Below are 22515 nucleotides of genomic sequence, written 5' to 3'. Positions count from 1 at the left end.
ACGGATGATGCAGTCAACACTGCCATCCACACAGCCCTTTCTCACCTACAGGGCCAGGACACATACGTCACAATGCTATTTATAGACTATAGCTCTGCTTTTAATACAGTCTGCCCCCACAAACTCACAAATAAGCTCCTCACACTTGGCCTGTCTCCCTCCCTCTGTAACTGGGTGTTTAACTTTCTAACAGGCAGGCCCCAGTCAGTCAGAGTCCACAATCGCACATCCAGCTCAAGAATTGTGAGCACTGGGACCCCACAGGGGTGTGTGCTGAGTCCGCTCCTCTACACGCTCTTCACCTACGATTGCGTGGCCTCCCAGAACAACACCAGCATCATTAAATTTGCGGATGACACTACAGTCATCGGACTGATCACTGGTGGTGTTGAAACATCATACAGAAGAGAGGTGGCGGACCTCATAGCTTGGTGTCGTGATAACAATCTCCTTCTCAATACAGATAAGACTAAAGAGATGATCATCGACCCAAGAACAAGGGAAAAGGAGCCACATAGACCCCTGTTTATTGATGAGACTGAGGTGGAGAGGGTGAAAACCTTCAAGTTCCTTGGCACACACATCAGCCAGGACCTCACCTGGTCTCACAACACCCAACAAATTCTGAAGAAGTCCCAAAGGAGACTGTACTTCCTGAGAAGACTGACGAAATTTGGCATGTCCACCACAATCCTGAGTTGCTTCTACAGATGTATTATGGAAAGTGTCCTTACCGCCTCCATCACTGTTTGGTACGGTAACTGTACAACACGTGATAGGAAGGCACTCCAGCGGGTGATCAAGACCTCACAGAACATTGTTGGGGCAGCCCTCCCCTCACTGCAAGACATTTATAAAACTAGAGTCCTACGCAGAACACACAACCTCATCAAGGACAGCACACATCCACAACACTCATTATTCACACTCCTACCGTCAGGCAGACGCTACAGGAGTTTGAAGTCCAGGACCACAAGGCTGGCAAACAGCTTTTACCCACAGGCCATCAGGCTCCTCAACGAAGCACTCACACACGCCGCACGCAACACACGCACACACTCATAGCACTTTATTTATTTATTTATTTATTTATTTGTATTATTTACTTGTATTAATGTCTCTTCTGTTGTTGTTGCTTAATTTATTGGTATTTATGTTTATGTGTTTATGTTTCTTATGTTCTTATTCTTTCATTTGTTTTCTTTCTTTTCTTGGGAGAATGAACAGAATAAGATTTTCATTGCATGGTATAACTGCTGTTTTACTATGCACATGACAATAAAACTCTCTTGATCTTGATCTTGATCTTGATATTGTAGTATGAACACAACTTCATACTGACGATGAAAATAATGACCATTCTTCTTATTTTGTTGACATTTCTTGCATCTTTATCCATTTTGAGTGATGTGTCTTGTCCTTTTTAAACACGGGTGTGTGTATTTGAAATATGTGATTAGTGAATAATGGAGTACAACTGCAATTTCAATGAGTTGCGTAACATTTGGGCTAATAAGAACATTATTTCCATTATCAACCTTTAATGTTTTAATACTGTCACTTTTTGTCTTCATTGGAATGAATTTGATGTGTCCTTCATGGAAATATGAAGAGTATATTGCACTCAAGCGCTTGCTTATGCAATCATTTACAAATATAAAACAATACTGAATGTGCTACCGGCCAAAGTCCCCCTTAAATGTTCACGCCTCTAAAAAGGCCCCACTGACAAGCTGAAGGGGCGTTGAGCACGTGGCTCAACGCTCCAGGAAAGAAAAGAGAGTGGGAGTCCTCGTCTCTGTGCAGACGCCATCCAGACCTCCTGCTGTCCAAACCATGTCCCCTCTGGAAGACCTTCTGGCCTTGCTCTTGTCCAGTTCCAGCAGCGTGCTGGGCAGCGTCGCCGTGCTGCTCCTCTTGGCTTTTGCTTCCAGGCGCTTCGCTTTGCAGGAAACCAGGAAGGGGCCCCCGGGGCCCACACCTTTGCCCGTGCTTGGCAACCTGCTGCAGCTTGATCTCAAGAGGCTCCACACAAACCTTTGTGAGGTAAACACTGTGCCCTCCACAAGAACTGCAACAGTAAGGTCAGCTTTTACATTTGGATCGGATGCACAACTCAGAAGATAGCACCACCCGTTTTTTCTGTGACTGACAGTGACGGTGTGTTTTGTTGCCCAGGTGTGTCCTTTTACTGAGTCAATCAATAAATTAGGTAGGATAGGTTTTGCCTGCGTAGACTGCATTTAGAGGTGAAAACAACATGAAAAGCAGAGAGCTGTCTTTAGGTGAACTGAGGTGAAGATGGAAGATCTATTGATCGGAGCCGCGACAACCATTTGGAAAGTCCTGAAGAGGAAGAAAGAAAGCGTTGGAATGTCCAAAGTGCGGCCGCCTGCTTTCTTATTGGCCTGCAGCACATTGGAAGAATAGAAGTTAACAAAAAACTGCAAAAATGGGTAATAAAAAGTCAAAAAGTCATTTTACAAGAATAAAATCCAAATATTAAGAGAAAAAAAGTCAATTTTACAAGAATAATGTCACAATATCATGACAAAAATCTCATTTTAGTAGATGGGTTTAAAAAGTGGTGATATATGAAAAATAAACAAAACAACAAATAGAGTTGTCATTTTGGGAAAAAGTACTAATATTATAGAACTCAAGTCAAAAGATTAAGAGAAAAAAGTGTCACAATTTTACAAGAATAACTGGAAAAATAATGTCATAATAATAATGTCATTTTAGTAGCATAAAGTTGAAATATTAAAGAAAAAGACACTTTTTTTTAAGTCGTAATATTTTCAGAAAAAAACTAGCAAACTAGGTTGTGGAAAAAGTTATAATATTAGGAGAATAAAGTCAAAATAATCTGTGAATAAAGTCATAACTATGAGAAGAAGAAGAAATCTTGTAATGTTACGAGAGAAAAAGTCAAAATATTACGAGAAAAAGAAAATGTCTCCATTTTACAGGAATAACATAATAATATGAGGAAAAATAATGTCAGTTTAGTAGTGTAGAGTTGAATATAATAATTTGGAAAATGCAAATAATATAAATACTACTTAAAATATATATATATTTTTACAAATTTGGCAAAAAGAGCAAAGTTAAGCTATAATCAGTCCATAAAACATGTTTTTATGTTGTTTTCACCTCTAAATGCAGTCTGCACAGGAAAACCCATCCTAGCCACTGCAGACCTTGTTGACTGAATAAGTCATGTTGTAGGGCAACTAAACCCGTCAGTCACGTGTTCCAATACTTTTGCTCACATGAAAAATGGGCAGGTTCAAACAAAAGATGTTGTCTTATAAGTTGTGCATCCGATCCAGATGCACTGCAAATCCAGTACCTGTCTCGTATTCATATTTTCATGTCACATGTTTTCAGTCTACGGCCCAAATAGGAAAGGAACGAGCCTCGCTGTTTCGATACTTGTAGCGGGTGGCGCGTGCAACTCGTCCTCATGCCTGCAACCCCGCTGCAACGCTCACTGCTCACTCTCGTGTTAGCTTGCAGAACAATACGGGTCGGTGTTCACGGTCTACTTTGGCGGCAGTAAGGTGGTGGTCCTGGCGGGGTACAAGGCGGTCAAAGAGGCTCTGGTCACCCACGCGGAGGTGTTTGGAGAGCGCCACATCCAACCAATGTTTGAGGAGATAAGTCGTGGTCACGGTAAGAGTATTCATGACTTAAATAACCTTTCATCCCTGAACCTTTCATGTTAACATTTAAGCTAACAGACTTATTGGCATGCAAAGAAGGCAGGTAATAATACATCCCATCAGATATGCCTGTATTTTGTATTTTTAAGTACAAAACACTTGATGACTAAATATTCTCATTTTAGTGAAAATATTCATATTTGAAATTATTGTCCTTTAAAAAAAAAAAAAGCTATTCCGTCCCTCAAGGCAGGGATGTTCAAACCTTTTCCTTCAGCAAGGGTCACCGACTGCAGTGAAACACTTTGACACGTGTACGGAGATGCTGGACGCTGACAACTGATTTGGATTTGCTCAAAGGCACATGATTAATATCAACTTCACTCTTTGCTCTTTTTTTCAACACTTTTGCTGTGTTTTCTGTAAATGTTTCAACTTTCTTCTTAAATAATCTTTATCAACTTACTTCTTGTAATATTAGGACTTCATCCCCATATCATTATTTTTTATCCCCAATTACAACTTTATTTTGTTTGTTTGTTTCTCATAATTGCATGACTTTAAAAAATCAGCTTTAATATTTCAACTGTTCCTAAAAGACTTTCCTCATAATTTTATGAAGTTATTTCCTATATTTGTTTCTCTTTAGAATACAACTTTTTTCTCTTAATATTTTGACTTTATTCTCATAAAATTACTACTGTTTTTTCCATTTATCGTTTTTTTTTAATTCTTATAAATCTTCTTCTCACAATTAAGACTTTATTGTCGCAACATTAGAACTTATTCCGCAACCTAATTGTTCCAAAAATGACAACTTTATTCATTGTTTTGTTTGTTTGTTGTAATTTTATGACTTAAAAAAGTCTTTTCCTGTAATATTTCAGCTTTGTTACTAAAATGACTTTATTTTTCTACATAATATTACAATGTAATTCTCATAAAATAATGACTTTTTCTATTTGGATTACAACTTTTTCTCTTAATATTTTGGAGCGACAGGGAGCTACACTTCCCTTTGATCGGAGGTGCTAATGGCAGGAGAGGATTAGACCACAACTCCGCCCAGGCTTAGTGTAAGGAACCAATAGGAGGAGGGTGTTGGCACACCAATTCCGCCCACTCTTACTGTATTTAAGGCCTAGGCTACCACTACTTGTTAGTTCGCTGACGAAGCTCTTCGGATGAGGAGTGAAACGTCCGACACCTTCTTCACAGAAGTACAGATGACGTCTCAAGAAGCCTTTCCGACTGAGAGCCTACACAGACTTTACTTGACTTTATTCTTGCTAAATTATTGTTGATTTTTCCATTTTTGCTGTTTCTTTTTTTTTTTTTTTTGGTGTCGTTTTATTGTTAGAATGTGCTGAGGGCCAATAAAACACACACACGTGTGGCCCCCAGGCCACACTTTGGGCACCCCTGCCTTTAGTCTTTTGCCTCATACGTATAAAATAAGGTAAATAAATACGTTTGCTTATTAGGAAAAAGAAAATGTCTTGCAATTTGAAGTCAGTTGTGAACGTTTTTCAAGCTTTTCCTTACATCTTCCGCCAGTAGAAAATACAATGCAGGAGTTTATATGTGCCTTTTTGAATGACGTGTTTGACAGGAATTGTGTTTGCAAACGGAGACTCGTGGAAAGAATTGAGACGTTTTGCCATCAGCACTCTGAGAGACTTCGGAATGGGCAAAAGACTCGCTGAGGACAAAATCATGGAGGAGTGCAGCCACCTCATTCCCCTTTTTGAGAAACATGAAGGTATGCCATCCCCTGGCGGGTCCTTTTTATCACCACCAAGTCTTATCAGCTTGGGTACACCTCAGGCCAAAGTAGGAGGCGCTTGGCTCCACCAGCATTCAGAATCTTCGTCACAATATTCTTTACACCCAAAATATCAGTCACACTCACACCCGAAGTACCGTACTAGGTACACCCGAGGCCAAAACCTTTTACACCGGTGGCCAAATTATTAGGTACATCCAAAATAACAGGTAAACCCGAAACATGTACATCCACCAACTGATTGCACTTTTTACGCCAATGTCGCCCCCTGCGGGTGTAAATGTAGAAGTGGCGGACGGTTTATTTTGGTACCTGGGCCTTCAGTGGGGACTTAGGCGGTCAAATTTTTCCCCGTAGACACTGTGAAGGCCAGTAAAAAACAGCTGTCCCTTGCTACGTCGTGCCCCCACTCTTTTGCGGTTTTTCAAAAATTCATTAATTAATAAATGATTACCATTTGTAGTTGAACAGGATATATTATTTGTAAAAAAAAAAAAAAGCATATTTAAGCCAATTTAACGTATCCATGGCCGACATTAAGCATTTTGAAGCATAAAAATGGTTAAATGAAGTAAAATGCAAACATAAGACATTGTGAAAAAGACGTGATATGAAGAGTAATACAGTATCTGTGACTTTCTGTGTGTGCCTTTAAGAGGCGGGGCTTGGGAAGTGGCGTGTGTGACGTCGACTGTTAGCTGAGTGCTAGCAGCAGGTTAGCAGTGTCCAGAGCTGGCAACATGCATTTGTACTGTCTGCTTGTTAATGAAAGCCAATTAAGTGCATCGTGAGTCTGTCATTAAACAGCGGCAGCAGCGTCGTATTCTACACTGGCCTGTAGGTGTCAGTGACGTTGCATTGATGAGAGAATAGCCACAGGAAATACGCTATCAACGCTAGCATGTGGGTCTATTTTAACTTAATTGTGTGCAAGATGGCCTTTTTTCTCTTATGTGTACTGTACAGTCATCCCTCGTTATTCGCGTTTAATTGGTTGCAGACTTGACCGTGATTAAATAAAATTCATTATTAATAAACAAAATATGTTGGTAGTTAGAGCCTGTTTATTACCCACTTTTAACAATACACTAAGTCCCCAACTAACGGACACAATTGGTTCCAGACGACCGTTCTTAAGTCGAATTGTTCTTAAGTAGGGTAAAAGGTAATATTAGCAATGCTATAGGTACTACATGAACGTGTATACATATACAGTATATGTGTATGTATGTAAATATGAGTTTGGATGCAGTAGTAATATTAAACCAGGATAATTCATGAAAAAAACAATAATAAAAGTGATATAATAATACGTAATGATAAATGTTATTTACCTTTGAAGAGGAGTGGTCGAGCATACGTCGTTGTGGTGGAGGAGGAGGAGGAGTTATTGAAAAAAAGGACAAATGGTGGTGGTGGTTAGACTCTTCTAAAAGAGGTAGTGTTCTGTGGGTGGTGTAGAATTAAGCAGGCCTATTAACTCTTCATAAACTTTAATCACACGCTCTCTCCGGGTTGTATCATACAACTAACAATGTAGCTTTCTCTCTCCTCCCCTCCTCCCCCTCCTGTTGGTCCCATTAGCAGTGTCACAGTGCCCTCTGCTGGTCAAGCATGTAGCAGTATAAATATGGGTTTGCTGGTCAAGCATGTAGCAGTATAAATATGGGTTTGCTGGTCAAGCATGTAGCAGTATAAATATGGGTTTGCTGGTCAAGCATGTAGCAGTATAAATATGGGTTTGCTGGTCAAGCATGTAGCAGTATAAATATGGGTTTATGAGGCAAAACACATGAAAAAATTGACCAGTCGGCTTGTGTTCGTATCTCCGAATGTTCGCACGTCGGATGTTCGTTAGTAGGGGACTTAGTGTATCAGGGACTGTAGACATGAAATATCACCCACAAGTCACTTTTATACTCCTATCATTATTTGTTTACGTCACAATGCGCAGGCTACTGCCGCCGCTAGCATAGCAAGCTACAGAGCTAACTCGTTAGCCTCTCAATTTGCTTATTCTGAACTTAAGTGTTTAAAACAGAGTGGAGAAGGAGGACAGAGAAGACAAAATCTTAAGACTTCCAACCTGGAATGAGAGGAGAACCTTGTTTTCACTCTATCCCAACCATGGCTGCATTTGTCTTGGATGAAGAATCTCATGGCATGTCAGCTTGGCTCTGCGGATCGATACTTCAGATACCAGCTCTTCATGCTCTGAAATCGATTCTCAAATCAAAATATCAATACTTTCAACGCTACTTAATGAATTTAATAGACTGTTGGAAATAAATGAATATAATTCCATGGAAGAAATACTAGATTTGAAGTTGTAAGTGTGGGTCAGTGCTTGTGATGGTGTTTAGGCCAGCAGAGAAGGCCTTGCTGTCCCTGAAATGTATACCTGGTATAATTACCTTCACCATTCTTCCAAAGTAAACCTGTCTTTCAGGGCAACCATTTGATACAACAAGTCCAGTGAGTAATGCCACCTCCAATATCATCTGCTCCATTGTGTTTGGGTGCCGATTTGACTACGACGACACTCAGTTCACCACCATGGTGAAACGAGTCAATGACAACTTTCGTATGACTGGATCCAAGCAGATTTGGGTGAGGTTTTACGTAAGGAGGGGTGTCCAAACTCTTTTCAGCGAGGGATACTGAAAAATGAAAGGATGCGACTTTGGTATTTAGCAAATGCTAAGAAGTTAGTGTAATTTCAGAACACAATGCGCGTTCATGCGCTGTAAAAAAACAAACCTGTGTAAGCTGCTCCTTTTTTTTTTTTTTACTTAACTTAACTTTACTTAACCCTGCGGCTTATGCAGCAGTGTGGCTAATTTATGGCCATGTTCTAATCTTGGGCATTGTCCTTCATTTTCCCCCAAAATTACAACGTGTTTTTCATCATACTACGACAGAAAAAAAGAATGTGTTTCTTTAATATTTCAACTTTATGGTCCTGAATTGACGATGAATGAATCTGGTAAAATGGCAACTTTTTCTCATTAGAACTTTTTTTTTCTTCCATTTTTTCACTTGATTCTTGTACTATTACTGCATATTTTTCTATTTTTTTATGGTTTTGTTTTTTAGTTTTCCTGTGAAATTCTATTTTTAGAGTGTGCCTCGAGCTACAAAAAAACACAAACAAACCACAAACGGCCCCGGACCACACTTTGGACACCCCTGGTTTAAATGGACATACGAGCAAAGTAGAAATGATGTTTTTGCATCCTTTAAAACACGATTGTCACTTGTTCCAGCTGTACAACAACTTTCCATGGCTGTTCAGCTGGGTGCAACAAAGGCGGATGATTCTGGAGAACCGCGACAAGAACATCCAGGACATAAAGGACCTGCTGGCCCAACTGAAGGAGAAGCTGAACCCTCGAGTGTGCACGGGGCTGGTCGACTGCTTCTTCATGCGCAAGCAAAAAGAGGAGGTTTGTCAACTCTTTCAGCTGAGTCCTGCTGTGTTTTCTCTGTTATGTTAAATGTGCGGTCGTCATTCTCGCTTCCCAGGATCTCTCTGTTGAGCAGAACCACTTCAGTGAGGACAACATGGTTTTTGTGGTGCTCAACCTGTTTAATGCAGGCACGGACACCACTGCCACCACACTGAGATGGGCCATGCTACTCATGGCCAAATATCCCCAAATCCAAGGTATTGTGCAACATGACGTGTATAGGGCCACCAATTTGCCAAGTGGGTTTGGCCCTCATAGGGCTGTTTTTTCTTTGGTTTGCGGGGCAAAGAAGGAAGGAAGTACTCACGGAAAATGCACACACAGGGAGCACTTGCAAACGCCACACAGAGATGTTTCAACAGAGACACGGACATGGATCTCCTGACTCTGTGGCCCAGCATGCTGACCACCAGGCCAATGCACGGCCCACCTGTTGATCCAATAGACTTTATTTCTGGATTTCCTCAAATAGTGGCGTTTATTTACTCAAATGCAGAAAGAGGCAATACAGTAAATTATTTCACCATGCATAACAAATCTGAATAAAAAAGCGCATCAGTCAGTAAGATAGGCAGCACTGTCATGATTTTATTTGAAACCAAAACACCACCATCATCCATTTTGGTGCAGATGGGGTCCAGGAGGAGCTGAGCAGAGTGATCGGAAGCCGCCAGGTTTGCATGGAAGATCGCAAGAACCTTCCCTACACCGACGCCGTCATCCACGAAGCGCAGAGGTTCGCCAACATCGCACCCTTGGCCATTCCTCACCAAACCAGCCGGGACGTCACCTTCCAGGGCCACTTCATCGAAAAGGTTTGCTTCTTTTTTGTCTGATCGCTACACGGTTTGGATGCACAGCATAGTAATGTCATCTCCCCCGCAGGGCACCGTTGTTTTGCCTCTACTTACGTCTGTCCTCTTCGATCAGAGTGAGTGGGAGACACCAAACACCTTCAACCCTTCCCACTTCCTGGATGAGGAGGGTAAATTCATCAAGAGGGATGCCTTCATGCCCTTCTCTGCAGGTACATCCTCTCACATCTTTTTGGCTATTTGTTCCTCCTACTTAAATATCTTCTAATCCTGACCTGCTGCGCAAAAAAGGGTGACAATTTGGCACAGCATGCACCCCCGCTGTGTTGCCTGCGCTATTCTTTTTCTGATAAATACACCACATGGCGGCGCTGTTATCAAACCCCAACGTGAAAGCGCACTCTTCAAAAAGACTTACAGTAACTTTCAGTGTTTAACCAAATCACCAGCAAATTTGCTACACACCTTTGGGGGCGTGACAAGCACATGTCTGCGAAATGTAAGCAAGATTGGTTGAAAAACATGGCCGCCATCAAGCCAATCATCAATCAAACACCTCGACTGATTCCTTTGCAGGCCGCAGGGTTTGTCTCGGCGAAGGTCTGGCCCGGATGGAGCTCTTCCTCTTCTTCACCACACTCCTTCAGCGCTTTCGCTTCACGCCTCCGCCCGGGATGTCGGAGGACGAGCTGGATTTGACGCCGGTGGTGGGCTTGACACTCAATCCGCCGCATCACCAGCTGTGTGCTGTCAGTCGCTGCTGATGATGGAGCATGGCGGTGCCTTTTATGCATTTCTATGATTTGCAACGCTTTGTTGTTGTTGCCCAAATGGATCGTGTCCTGAAGTCATGTCTCCTATTTGGTGTACACTATGTGCATTTGAAATAGACGACATCATAAATAAAAGGCATTTATGTCAGACCTCTGTTTTATCCAGGCTGGCCTTCTTTTAAATGAATGCAAGGGTTTATCTGCAGACCCCCGGGCCCTACCTGGGGAGTGAGGCTCCAAGCACAGCGAGGCCAGTCCATGTAAACATTTAAAAATAGCAACAGTTTTAAAATTGACCCTGAAATGAGTTGCAAGCCTTAAAAGGCAGCAGCTGTACCATTACACTACTTTTTTTTTTTTTCTCCTGCCTCGGGCTGACTTGGTGCTCTATGCCTCACGGCAGCGATGTGCATCCTTTTCGCATTTGCCTTGCACAAATTGAGGCCCCCCCATGTATCATGAGGATGTGTTGTGCACGGTCCTGGGTTTACCAGATACTGAACTCGGTGCCAAATGCTTGTATTCCAGCGGGGCTGCTGGTTGTGCTGGACCATGCCAGATGTGGTCATGCCCACGTTGCCTCAGGCAGGGGAGTCCAAAGTGCGGCCCATTCTCGCAGCACATTCCTAACATATTATTTGAGCAAGAAAAATAAACAACATTTGTAATTATTATTATTAATAATAAGAGTAAAAAATGAGCGGAAATAAAAAAAATATGTAATTATTATTGAACCAAAAATATTATTTAACAGGAAAACTAGAAAGAAACAGCAAAACTGGAAAAAGCAGCAATAATTTTACAAGAATAAATGTCAATCAAGCTAAAAGATACCACACAAAATGTATTTGCATAACACTTTCATAGTAGCAGAACACTGAAATCACACTTTTAAGAGCGAGACGTTGCGTTTAAAGACATCATTTAATATGAATTCACGTTTTGAGTGTATTGCCAGGAATTTCCCAGCATACTTAAATGCAGCAAATTGTACTTAAACGTCGGTGAGTCATTGAAATCAATAACTAATAACGATATGCACGGCATAATAAAGATTTCGTTGCCATGTTGGGAGTGACCCTGAACGCACCTCGTACTTGTCTTGTGAGACAGTGAGGAAGTGACGAGTGGACTATACCAAATAGGTATAGAGCTGTGTTTGGGAGTTGGAGGTTCCTATATGGTGTCGGAATGGCACTGCTGTTCACGTGTTCAGGTCAGAATAAAGTTAGAAAAGAGGGGACACTATTTGTCGTCATAACAGGGAGGTGTGGCTTGTCACGATGCGCATTCGCGATGTGCGAGTATTCAACGAGTCGTTCAAAACTCACGAGTGTTTCCTTGAATCGGAACTCAGGGGTACTCTTCTCTGTTAACTCGTTCACTTACTCACCCCTGCTACCGCTAGCTAAATGCAAAAAGGAAATCAGGCAACATGCCAGGGCGTGATTAAATGTTGGACAAGCCGGGGGGGGAGGTGACTTGGAACCTTGTCCGCATGCGCTCTGTGATGGGTGATTAGAGAGAATCGAGTACCCGATACACGCAGGTTTCTCTACACACGATCTGTGACAAGTGATTCTAGAGAATCGCGTAGCCGATTTACAACTCCTTCCACACGTGCGTTTACGGGTGACTCGAGCGAATCAAGGACCCAATTCCCTCAGTGAGTGACTCATAAGAACTCCAGTCAGTAAAAGTAAAAAGTAAAATTACTCTAAAAATGCAACGTAATTATGAAATAAATTCCTGAAAATATGGAGAGTATTGCCCACAAGCACTTGCCTATGTATGCTTCTACAAATATATATACAGCATATGTATATCAAAATAAAGCAGTTATACAAGAAGACCTTTAAATATTCACGCCTCTAACAAGGCTGCACTTCCGAGCTCAAGGGCGTGAGGCAGTGCCAAAGCTCCAGAAAAGACAGGGAGTCTGTGCAGATGACATCCAGAGCTCCTGCTGTCCAAACAATGTCTCATTTGGAAGACCTTCTGGCCTTGCTCTTGTCCAGTTCCAGCAGCGTGCTGGGCAGTGTGGCCGTGCTGCTCCTCTTAGCTTTGCCTCCACACGCTTCACCTTGCAGGAAACCAGGAAGGGGCCCCCGGGGCCCAGACCTTTGCCCGTGCTTGGCAACCTGCTGCAGCTTGATCTCAAGAAGCTCCCCCAAAACCTTTGTGAGGTAAACACTGTATGTGACTAGTCCTCGTGCAAAGCCAGACCACTCACTGCTCTTCTCTTAGCTTGCAGAGCAATACGGGTCGGTGTTTGCGGTCCACTTTGGCCCCAAGAAAGTGGTGGTCCTGGCTGGATACAAGGCGGTCAAAGAGGCTCTGGTCAACCATGCAGAGGAGTTTGGAGAGCGCCACATCTACCCGATGTTTGAGGATATGAATCACGGTCTTGGTAAGAGTTTTCGTTTGCTAAACAACATTTAATCCCTGAACCCCGGGGTGTCCAAAGGTCTTCCAGGGTGAAAAATGGAAGGATGTAACTTTGCGACTTTGATATTTTGTAAAGCAGGACATGTGGATAAGCTAAGACGTTATGCTGTATACATTTCATAAAAAGCGTATGTCAGCTTTGTCATGTAGGTGATGAAGCTTATTATTCATACCAACTTCACTTCTCCCATTTCTGCGCCTGTTTTCTTGTTAACTTTCCAAACATTTCAACTTTCTTTTGAAACAATCTTTGCACATTTTCTTCCCATAATACTATGACTTTATTGCCGTGGTTTTATAACCTTTTCTCCAACCTCATTTCCCAAAAATGACAATTTTGCTTGTTTCTCATAATATTATGACTTTTAAAAAACAATGTATTTTTCTTAAATATTTCAACTCTATGCTACAAAAATATGAATAAATATTACAAAAAATATTTGTACTTTATTCTCATAAAGTTACAGCTGTTATTTTTCCATTTCTGCTGCTGTTGTTGTAGTTTTTTTTTCCCAACGACTTTGACGATTTCCTCTTGTTAATTTTGTTCTGTAATATTACGGCTTTATTCCCTTAATATTTGGACTTTATTCTTGTTACATAACTTTTTCTGTGACCTAAATTTTCCAAAAATGACAACTTCATGCATTTTGTTTGTTTGTCATGATATTGAGACTTTAAACATACAATATCTTTTTTCCTTAATATTTCAACTTTATATGACTAAAATAAATAATAAATAAATAATAATAAATACAATTATTTTTCCTCATAGTATTACAAGTTCGTTTCAGGAAAATGATGACATTTTCCTATATTTGACATTATTCCATACATTATATATATTTTGACTTTATTCTTGCAAATTACTGCTGATTTCTTCACTTTTGCTGTTGTTATTTTAATGTTAAATTATAGTTTTAGAATGTGCCGAGTGAGTGGCCAATAAAAAAACAGCCGCAGGCCTCAAAAGGCACCCGGGCCGCACTTTGGACACGCCTGCCGCTCAACCTATTTGAGCTGGCAAATAGCTTTTACCCACAGGCCATCAGGCTTCTCAACGAAGCACTCACACACGCCGCACGCAACACACGCACACACTCATAGCACTTTATTTATTCATTTATTTATTTATTGATTTATTTGTATTCATGTCTCTTCTGTTGTTGTTGCTTAATTTATTGGTATTTATGTTTCTTATGTTCTTTTTCTTTTTCTTGTGTTTTCTTTCTTTTGTGGGAGAATGAACAGAACAAGAATTTCATTGCATAGCAGAACCACCAGTTTTACTGTGCTTATGACAATAAAACTCTTCAATCTTGAATCTTTAGGCATAATGTGGCGTACATAAAGTGATGCTACCTTTCTCTTTGGAAATAACACGTTTGAGACTGTTGGTCTGCCATATAATTCATATAATGTAATATAACAATTAAATATGTTTTATTTTTGAGCAATTACTGTTGTAACTTACGTTACAACAGGATGGTACGCTAGATCAATAGGCGGATTGGTTGACTCGTGTGCCTCTTCTTGCATAACGCAGGAGCTGCTGTACACCACTTCTTTAATGATGTGTTTTATAGGAGTTGTGTTTGCAAACGGAGACTCGTGGAAAGAATTGAGACGTTTTACCATCAGCGCTCTGAGAGACTTCGGAATGGGCAAAAGACTCGCTGAAGACAAAATCATAGAGGAGTGCAGGCACCTTGTTCCCCTTTTTGAGAAGCATGAAGGTATGCCATCCCCATGTGTGCCCTTTTTATCGCCACCAAATGATCACCAAGTGTTTCCTGTCAACGTGCTAGATGTGCCGCAGTCAGCAAAATACAAATAAGCTTCTGTGAAAAACATACAAATTCCCCCCCTACCGCTGGAAATGGACCGTTGTTATGACAACCTCACATTTACAGTCGTCCCTCGTCACTTCCAAGTTTGAATTTCACAGCTTCACTCTATCGTGGTTTTCAAAATATATGAATTATGTTGTTGAGCACTTGAGGGCATTTAGATGTATCTGCTTTAAAGGCTGGACAGGACAGGGGAAAAAAAAAAAAAAAATATATATATATATATATATATATATATATATATATATATGAATTATTAAATGACCACTGTTTTGTGCCGACTATTAATATTAAAAAAATATGCATCGTTAATCAAATTTGACACATTATTGACCTAAATTAAGCATTTTCAGGCATAAAAATGGTTACATGAAAAAAAAGACAAATATAATGCATTCAGTGGACCCATTCAAAGATGTGCCATGTAGTACCCTACACTGGTCACTAGGGGTCAGTTCCGTTTTATTGACGAGTAGCCACCGCAGGAAGTACTGTACAGAAAAAAACAACAAGGAACTCTCCCAATGCTCACGTGTGAGTCTATGTTATGTCTTATTTATGTCTAATATGTCTTATTTTCTATTTAGTTATCTACTATTTTGGGTAATAAGAGTGTGAAGGTGACAATAGGGGTGTTATTTCATGTCTAGAGGGCTCTAATAATGTCAAAAAACATATTTAGAAGGTTGTAAACAGGTTTACTATGCTTTAACGACTAAAATATTACATCAAAAAATAAGGTATCCTCCTTTGCGGAAATTCACTTATCACGATCGGGTCAGGAACCAACTAACTGTGATAAATGAGGGATTGCTGTATTTGTTTATTTATTTGGATCCCCATTAGCTGCAGCAGAAGCTGCTGCTATTTTTCCTGGGGTCCAACAGAAAATAATAAAAAAAAAGAAAATACAACAGTATACAAATCTCAATTTACCCGCCAATCTACGTTCCCACCCGCACGATGGCCATGGGCTGTGAGCTTTGGGTAGTGTCTAAAAGGACAAGATGGCCGGTGCAGGTGGCGGAAACGAGTTCTCTTTGTAGGGTGGCTGGGCTGCTCTCCCTTCCAGATAAGGTGAGAAGAGAAGCATTGTCATCTGGGAGAAACTTGGAGTAGAACCGCTGCTCCTTCGCACTGACAGGAGCCAGATGAGCGGCCTCGGCCATCTGGTCAGGATGCCTACTGGACGCTTCCCTGGGAGGTGTTCAGGGGACGTCCGACCAGTAGGAGGCCTCGAGATCCGCCAGAAGGAGAGGGAAGTCTGGGCTTCCCTGCTTAGACTGCTGACCCACAACACGACCTCAGATCAGCGGGAGAAGATGGATGGATGGAGCCAAAATGTGGACATTGACACCTGATTGCACTTGGACTACTGTGTCGCCCACCATGGGTGTAAATGCATGCCTGGTATAATTCCCTTCAACATTATTGTCAAGTCAACCTGTCTTTCAGGGCAAGCGTTTGATACAAGTCCAGTGAGTAAGGCCACGTCCAACATCATCTGCTCCATTGTGTACGGGAGCCGATTCGAATATGACGACACTCGATTCACCTGCATGGTGAGACGAGCCAATGAGAGCATTCGCATGCTTGGATCCAAACAAATTCAGGTGAGGCTTTATGTGTGGTTTTGAAACGACCAATTTACGTACGAGCATAGCGAACTTAGAGTCGAGGATGAGTGGAGTCAACCGTTTACTCTCCGCTGCACAAGGCAACAACACATTCGCCACAGCGCCGTCGCTGTGAGGGGAAGTGAAAACCTCCACAGCACCGATGTGGCCACGCTGCTGTCACCATTACTGTTCCACATGATCATCATCATCACTTTATCAAGAGTCACCAAATGTGGAGGGAAAATGAGACAGATGACGGATGAGTAGAATCAACAGTTTATACTCGACTGAACAGGCAACAAACCTTCGCCACGACTCAGCTGCTACGACCACCACTTAAACCCGGAAATGGAAGTGAAACCCCCCCCAAGGCACTACCCCTTGGTGAACCGTACTGTGGGTCACCGCGAAATAATGATTTTACATCCTTTAAAACACGATTGTCACTTGTTCCAGCTGTACAACAACTTTCCATGGCTGTTCAGCTGGGTTCAGCACCAGCGGATGATTCTGGAGAACCGCGACAAGAACATCCAGGACATAAAGGACCTGCTGGCCCAACTGAAGGAGAAGCTGAACCCTCGAGTGTGCACGGGGCTGGTCGACTGCTTCTTCATGCGCAAGCAAAAAGAGGAGGTTTGTCAACTCTTTCAGCTGAGTCCTGCTGTGTTTTCTCTGTTATGTTAAATGTGCGGTCGTCATTCTCGCTTCCCAGGATCTCTCTGTTGAGCAGAACCACTTCAGTGAGGACAACATGGTTTTTGTGGTGCTCAACCTGTTTAATGCAGGCACGGACACCACTGCCACCACACTGAGATGGGCCATGCTACTCATGGCCAAATATCCCCAAATCCAAGGTATTGTTTTCACCAGAGTGCTCTGTTTGTTCTTGTTTTAATAAAGAAGTTAGTTGAGCCCTTTGAACTCTGCCTAGCAACAAGTAACCATGCAAACGTAGCCTGTTGATCCATCCATCCATATTTTTCTGCTTATCCGAGGTCGGGTCACGGGGGCAGCAGCCTAATCAGGGAAGCCCAGACTTCCCTCTCCCCGCCTACTTCTTGAAGCTCCTCCTGGTGTTTCCCGGGCTTTCCCAGGCCCGTTGAGAGACATAGTCTCTCCAAGGTGTCCTGGGTCTTTCCTAATTTCTCCTACCAGTCGGACGTGCCCCGAACACCTCCCCATGCAGGCGTCCGGAAGCCATCCTGACCAGACGCCCGAACCACCTCACCTAGCTCCTCTCAGTGTGGAGGAGCAACGGTTGTACTCCGAGTTTCTTTTGAATGACAGTGCTTCTCACCTTATCTCCAAGGCAGAACACAGCCACCCTTTGGAGAAAACTCATTTTGGCTGCTTGTACCTGTGATCTGGTCCTTTGGGTCACTACCCAAAGCTCAAGACCATAGGTAAGGAAGGGATCGGAACGTAGACCAACCAGTAGATTGAGAGCTTTGCCTTTCGGCTCAGCTCCCTCTTCACCACAACGGCCCAATGCAGAGTCTGCATCACTGCAGACGCCGCACCGATCCGCCTGTCCCTCCCTTGTGAACAAGGCCCCGAGGTACTTAAACTCTTCCACTTGGGGCAGGATCTCATCCCTGACCCAGAGATGCCACTCCACCCTTTTCCCAATGACAACCATGGACTCTGACTTGGAGGGGTTGATTTGGACGGTTAATCCAAGAGACTTTATTTCAGATGTGACAGACTGTATTTCCTCAAATAGTGCCAAGAGGGGGGTACATGTTTTTAGTCAAATGCTGAGAGAGGTAACGGAGTCACTTGTTTGTCTAATTCTGTGCAGATGGGGTCCAGGAGGAGCTGAGCAGAGTGATCGGAAGCCGCCAGGTTTGCATGGAGGATCGCAAGAACCTTCCCTACACCGACGCCGTCATCCACGAGACGCAGAGGTTCGCCAACATCAGCGCCACAGCCATTCCTCACCAAACCAGCCGGGACGTCACCTTCCAGGGCCACTTCATCCAAAAGGTTTGCTTCTTTTTTGTCTGATCGCTACACGGTTTGGATGCACAGCATAGTAATGTCATCTCCCCCGCAGGGCACCGTTGTTTTGCCTCTACTTACGTCTGTCCTCTTCGATCAGAGTGAGTGGGAGACACCAAACACCTTCAACCCTTCCCACTTCCTGGATGAGGAGGGTAAATTCATCAAGAGGGATGCCTTCATGCCCTTCTCTGCAGGTGCATCCTCTCACATCTTATTCTAGGTTGTCCGTGTTCTACTCCTGCTGCACAACATGCACACCTACTGTGTTGCTGCCTTGTTGTTTTTCTGACACATTTAGGGGCGTGTCTGTCAAGACACGACAAGGTTTAGCAAAACATCTTTGCAAGGGCAAGGGGCGGGACAAACACCTCTACTCATTCTTTTGCAGGCCGCAGGGTTTGTCTCGGCGAAAGTCTGGCCCGCAGGGAGCTCTTCCTCTTCTTCACCACCCTCCTTCAGCGCTTTCGCTTCACGCCTCCGCCCGGGACGTCGGAAGATGAGCTGGATTTGACGCCGGTGGTGGGCTTCATGATCAATCCGCCGCATCACCAGCTGTGCGCTGTCCGTCGCTGCTGATGCAAACTGCTGTTATGTCCGCCTCATAACGGCGCCTTTGATGCATTTCCAATCCAACTTTATTTGTAAAGCACTTTAAAAACAACCACAGAGGACCATAGGGCTGTACGGAATAACAGAATATAAAAACATAAAAGCACAGAAGGCAACAAGGCGTGTCTTAAACATCTGAAATGAAATGAATACATAAGAAACGTGTTACCATCAAAAGAAGAGCCAGGATAAACGACATGTCTTCTATTTGGTGTCCAGGAGGCGTACATGCATTTGCATTTTGATCGATTGCATCATAAATAAAACACATTTATGTCAGACCTCTGTTTTACCCAGGCTCGCCTTCTCTTCAATGAATGGAATGAATTTTTTAAAGTCATTCAAACTTACATGGTTTTATCAATATTTGAATCATGTTCAACTTCAGTCATCTCCTAAGTGCAAATTGAATCTATGTTGAGTTTCTCCTGTGGGGGGTAAAGCACACGTTTGACACATTCATTTTGTCAGTAAAGTCAATTTACTTTACAAATTGACTTTACTCACAAAAGTGAGTTGACTTTTTTTTTTTTTTTTTTGCAAAAGTAAGTTAACATCATCTGCAAAAGTAAATTGACTTGATACAAACATACTAGGCCCCACCCGCAGACCGGTACCAGCTGTGGAAACTTTCAGAAGCAATGGATAAAAAAAAAGCAAAAAAAAAAACTTTCGACAGTAGTCCGTCGTTTATCACCATTAACTGGACCTTAAAAAACCTGTTTACAACATTTTAAATACAGTTTTCAACATTATTAGAGCCCTCTAGACATGTAATAATAACACGATAGTCACCTTCACACTCCTATTACTTAATACAGTAAACATAATAACAGAAAATAAAACATATAAGACATAAAAAAGACATAACTGTTACGATGGTGTTTGTCGCTCTGCTGCCGCCTTCTGTCTGTTTGCTCTCTGTGCAGCTTCAGCCGGTGTGGGTGGAGTTCCCAGCACACACCTGCTGACAATCACATCAAGCAACCTTCATATACCCAGCGGCAACGAGAAGCCAGTGCCAGATTGTACTCCTTGCTACCCCTTGTTACCTGTTCCGCTTGGTCCGGCTCCTCACCTGCTTCCCTGCTTTCTGGCTCCCCTTCATTACCGCTCTGTGTCGTGCTTTTGACTTGTATACCTACCGTTGTCCCGGCTCAGGTTTGCCTGTAGTTGTTCTTTGTTAATTCATAGTTATTTCCTGTCAGCCTTTTGCTGACGGCGTTTTTTTTGTTTTTTTTTCCCCTGTCCTGTCCAGCCTTTAAAGCAGATAGACAACATACAGAACTACATCAGCAAATAAATGTCTGTGACAACTATAAAGACGAACAAGGACAAAGGACAAAACAATATCAACAACCACAATGACAACGCTGTCAATGACAATCACACATAATAGCAATGATGAACTATGACAATGATCACAATGACAATACTGCATTGAAACAGTCACACATAATAGTAGTAATGAAATGATGAACTATGATAGTGATCACAATGACAATACTGCATTGAAACAGTCACACATAATAGTAGTAATGAAATGATGAACTATGATAGTGATCACAATGATAATACTGCATTGAAACAGTCACACATAATAGTAGTAATGAAATGATGAACTATGATAGTGATCACAATGACAATACTGCATTGAAACAGTCACACATAATAGTAGTAATGAAATGATGAACTATGACAGTGATCACAATGATAATACTGCATTGAAACAGTCACACATAATAGTAGTCATGAAATGATGAACTATGATAGTGATTACAATGATAATACTGCATTGAAACAGTCACACATAATAGTAGTCATGAAATGATGAACTATGATAGTGATCACAATGATAATACTGCATTGAAACAGTCACACATAATAGTAGTAATGAACTGATTATCCATGATAGTGAACAGAATGAAAATTACTGTAATGCACATCATTGTAAAAAGAAAAAAAACCCCAACAAAATAAAAACTATAGTCATACTGCTGATATCACCGTCGCTGTAATAAAAGCAACAACATAATAACACCCTGGTTAACTCAGTGAGTAATGTGGGGAAATACGTATGTACTGTGAGTGTGTATATGTACGTGTGTACAGGTATCTCTGTATGTGGGGAAGACTTCATATATATAAAGGTGCAAGAATGTGTGGGCGGGTTAATTGTCACTGAGAATGCATGAAAGGAAAGGGGCCGCCTTCCACCTCCCAGAGAGCCCTGCCCCAAATAGCCAGGCCGGGCCCCGGCCGCCAGAAGGCCACCAGGCCCACAGGGGCAGGCAGCACAAAGATCAGTGCCCCAAGACAGCGTTTTCTGTTGATACTTTTGGTTTTGTACTTTTTGCCTTAGTTGTGTTTTTCCCTTTCTCGGGTCACCTTCTGTTATTAAACCTTTTGTATCTTATTTTGGACTCCTGTCTCTGCGTTGGGATCCGCCACGTCATCCGTGGCTCCACCCCTTGTGACAATAACATAGACTCACAATTCAGCATTGGGAGACTTTCTTGTTGTTTCCTGTTGTTTCCAGCGTACTTCCTGCGGTGGCTGTGGTCTCATCAATGTAACGCAGCTGAGAATACTACATATCACGTCTTTGAATGCGGTTTCTGAATGCCTTCTATTTGTACTTTGGTTTGTTTAGCATTTGTGCTTGAAAATTTAGGCAAAGAATGCTTATTTTTGGACTGAAAATAGGGCGTAGTCATCCACTAAACAGCAATAATGTCATGTTACGCAGGACAGGAGCGAGTACTTCCTGTCTTGCGCCCTTATTCTGGCGAGCGGTGCTTCCGGCGTGGTGGATGGGGCAGCCGCTCCACGCCTGGTGCGCCCAACTTTCATTAGCGGCAGTTAAAAGACCAGCGCTGTCGAATGCGCGGTCATTGGACCTCGTTGCCTTACCGGTGCTGTCACCTGAAGGAATAGACTTCCCTGTTTAGACGACTTTTGTGTTAGTTTTCCACAGAGCTTTTCCTCTGTTGCTTTTGGTTTTGTTCTCTTGTGATTCCCTGCATCTTGTGCAATAAAAACACTTTTATTTGCACTTCACCGCCTCCTCTCCGCATACCGAGGTCAAGTCTTCGACAGCAGCAACCCTAGCCGTGACAAATAATTCATGAATTTATTTCAAAAAAGGTACCGTAATTGAAATTCAAGCCGTGAAGCGTCACGGGATGACTGTAGCTGCATCTAATTTGACGTACAGTAGCTGCGTTTATATTCGGAAATAAGGGCTCTTATTTTCTTGGAAAAACAATGTAGTGTTAGAAAGCCCATAGTCTTTGCATGTTTATGATGTTTTGTTTCATTATGTTTCACCAAGCGCTTATTCCCACTTTGTTTGACTTTTTTTGTTTTAAATTTCGTGGGTCCTTGAACGCACCATTATTGTGTGCAGTGAAAGTCAAATAGTTTGATGCTGCCACAAAGAGACTCATACCTTCCCCTTCTTCTATCCC

The 22515-nt window shown here is 42.3% G+C and overlaps 1 pseudogene; it reads left to right on the top strand.

The window, feature by feature from the left end:
• Positions 1-1819: 1819 nt before the first annotated feature.
• LOC129171403 (uncharacterized) lies at positions 1820-19112 on the top strand (annotated as a pseudogene).
• The last annotated feature ends 3403 nt before the right edge of the window (positions 19113-22515 follow it).

Source organism: Dunckerocampus dactyliophorus, chromosome 18, assembly GCF_027744805.1.
Source record: "Dunckerocampus dactyliophorus isolate RoL2022-P2 chromosome 18, RoL_Ddac_1.1, whole genome shotgun sequence".
Lineage (NCBI taxonomy): Eukaryota > Metazoa > Chordata > Actinopteri > Syngnathiformes > Syngnathidae > Dunckerocampus > Dunckerocampus dactyliophorus.
The sequence above is the reverse complement of the archived record's forward strand: the minus strand, read 5'-3'. Positions and strand labels throughout refer to the sequence as shown.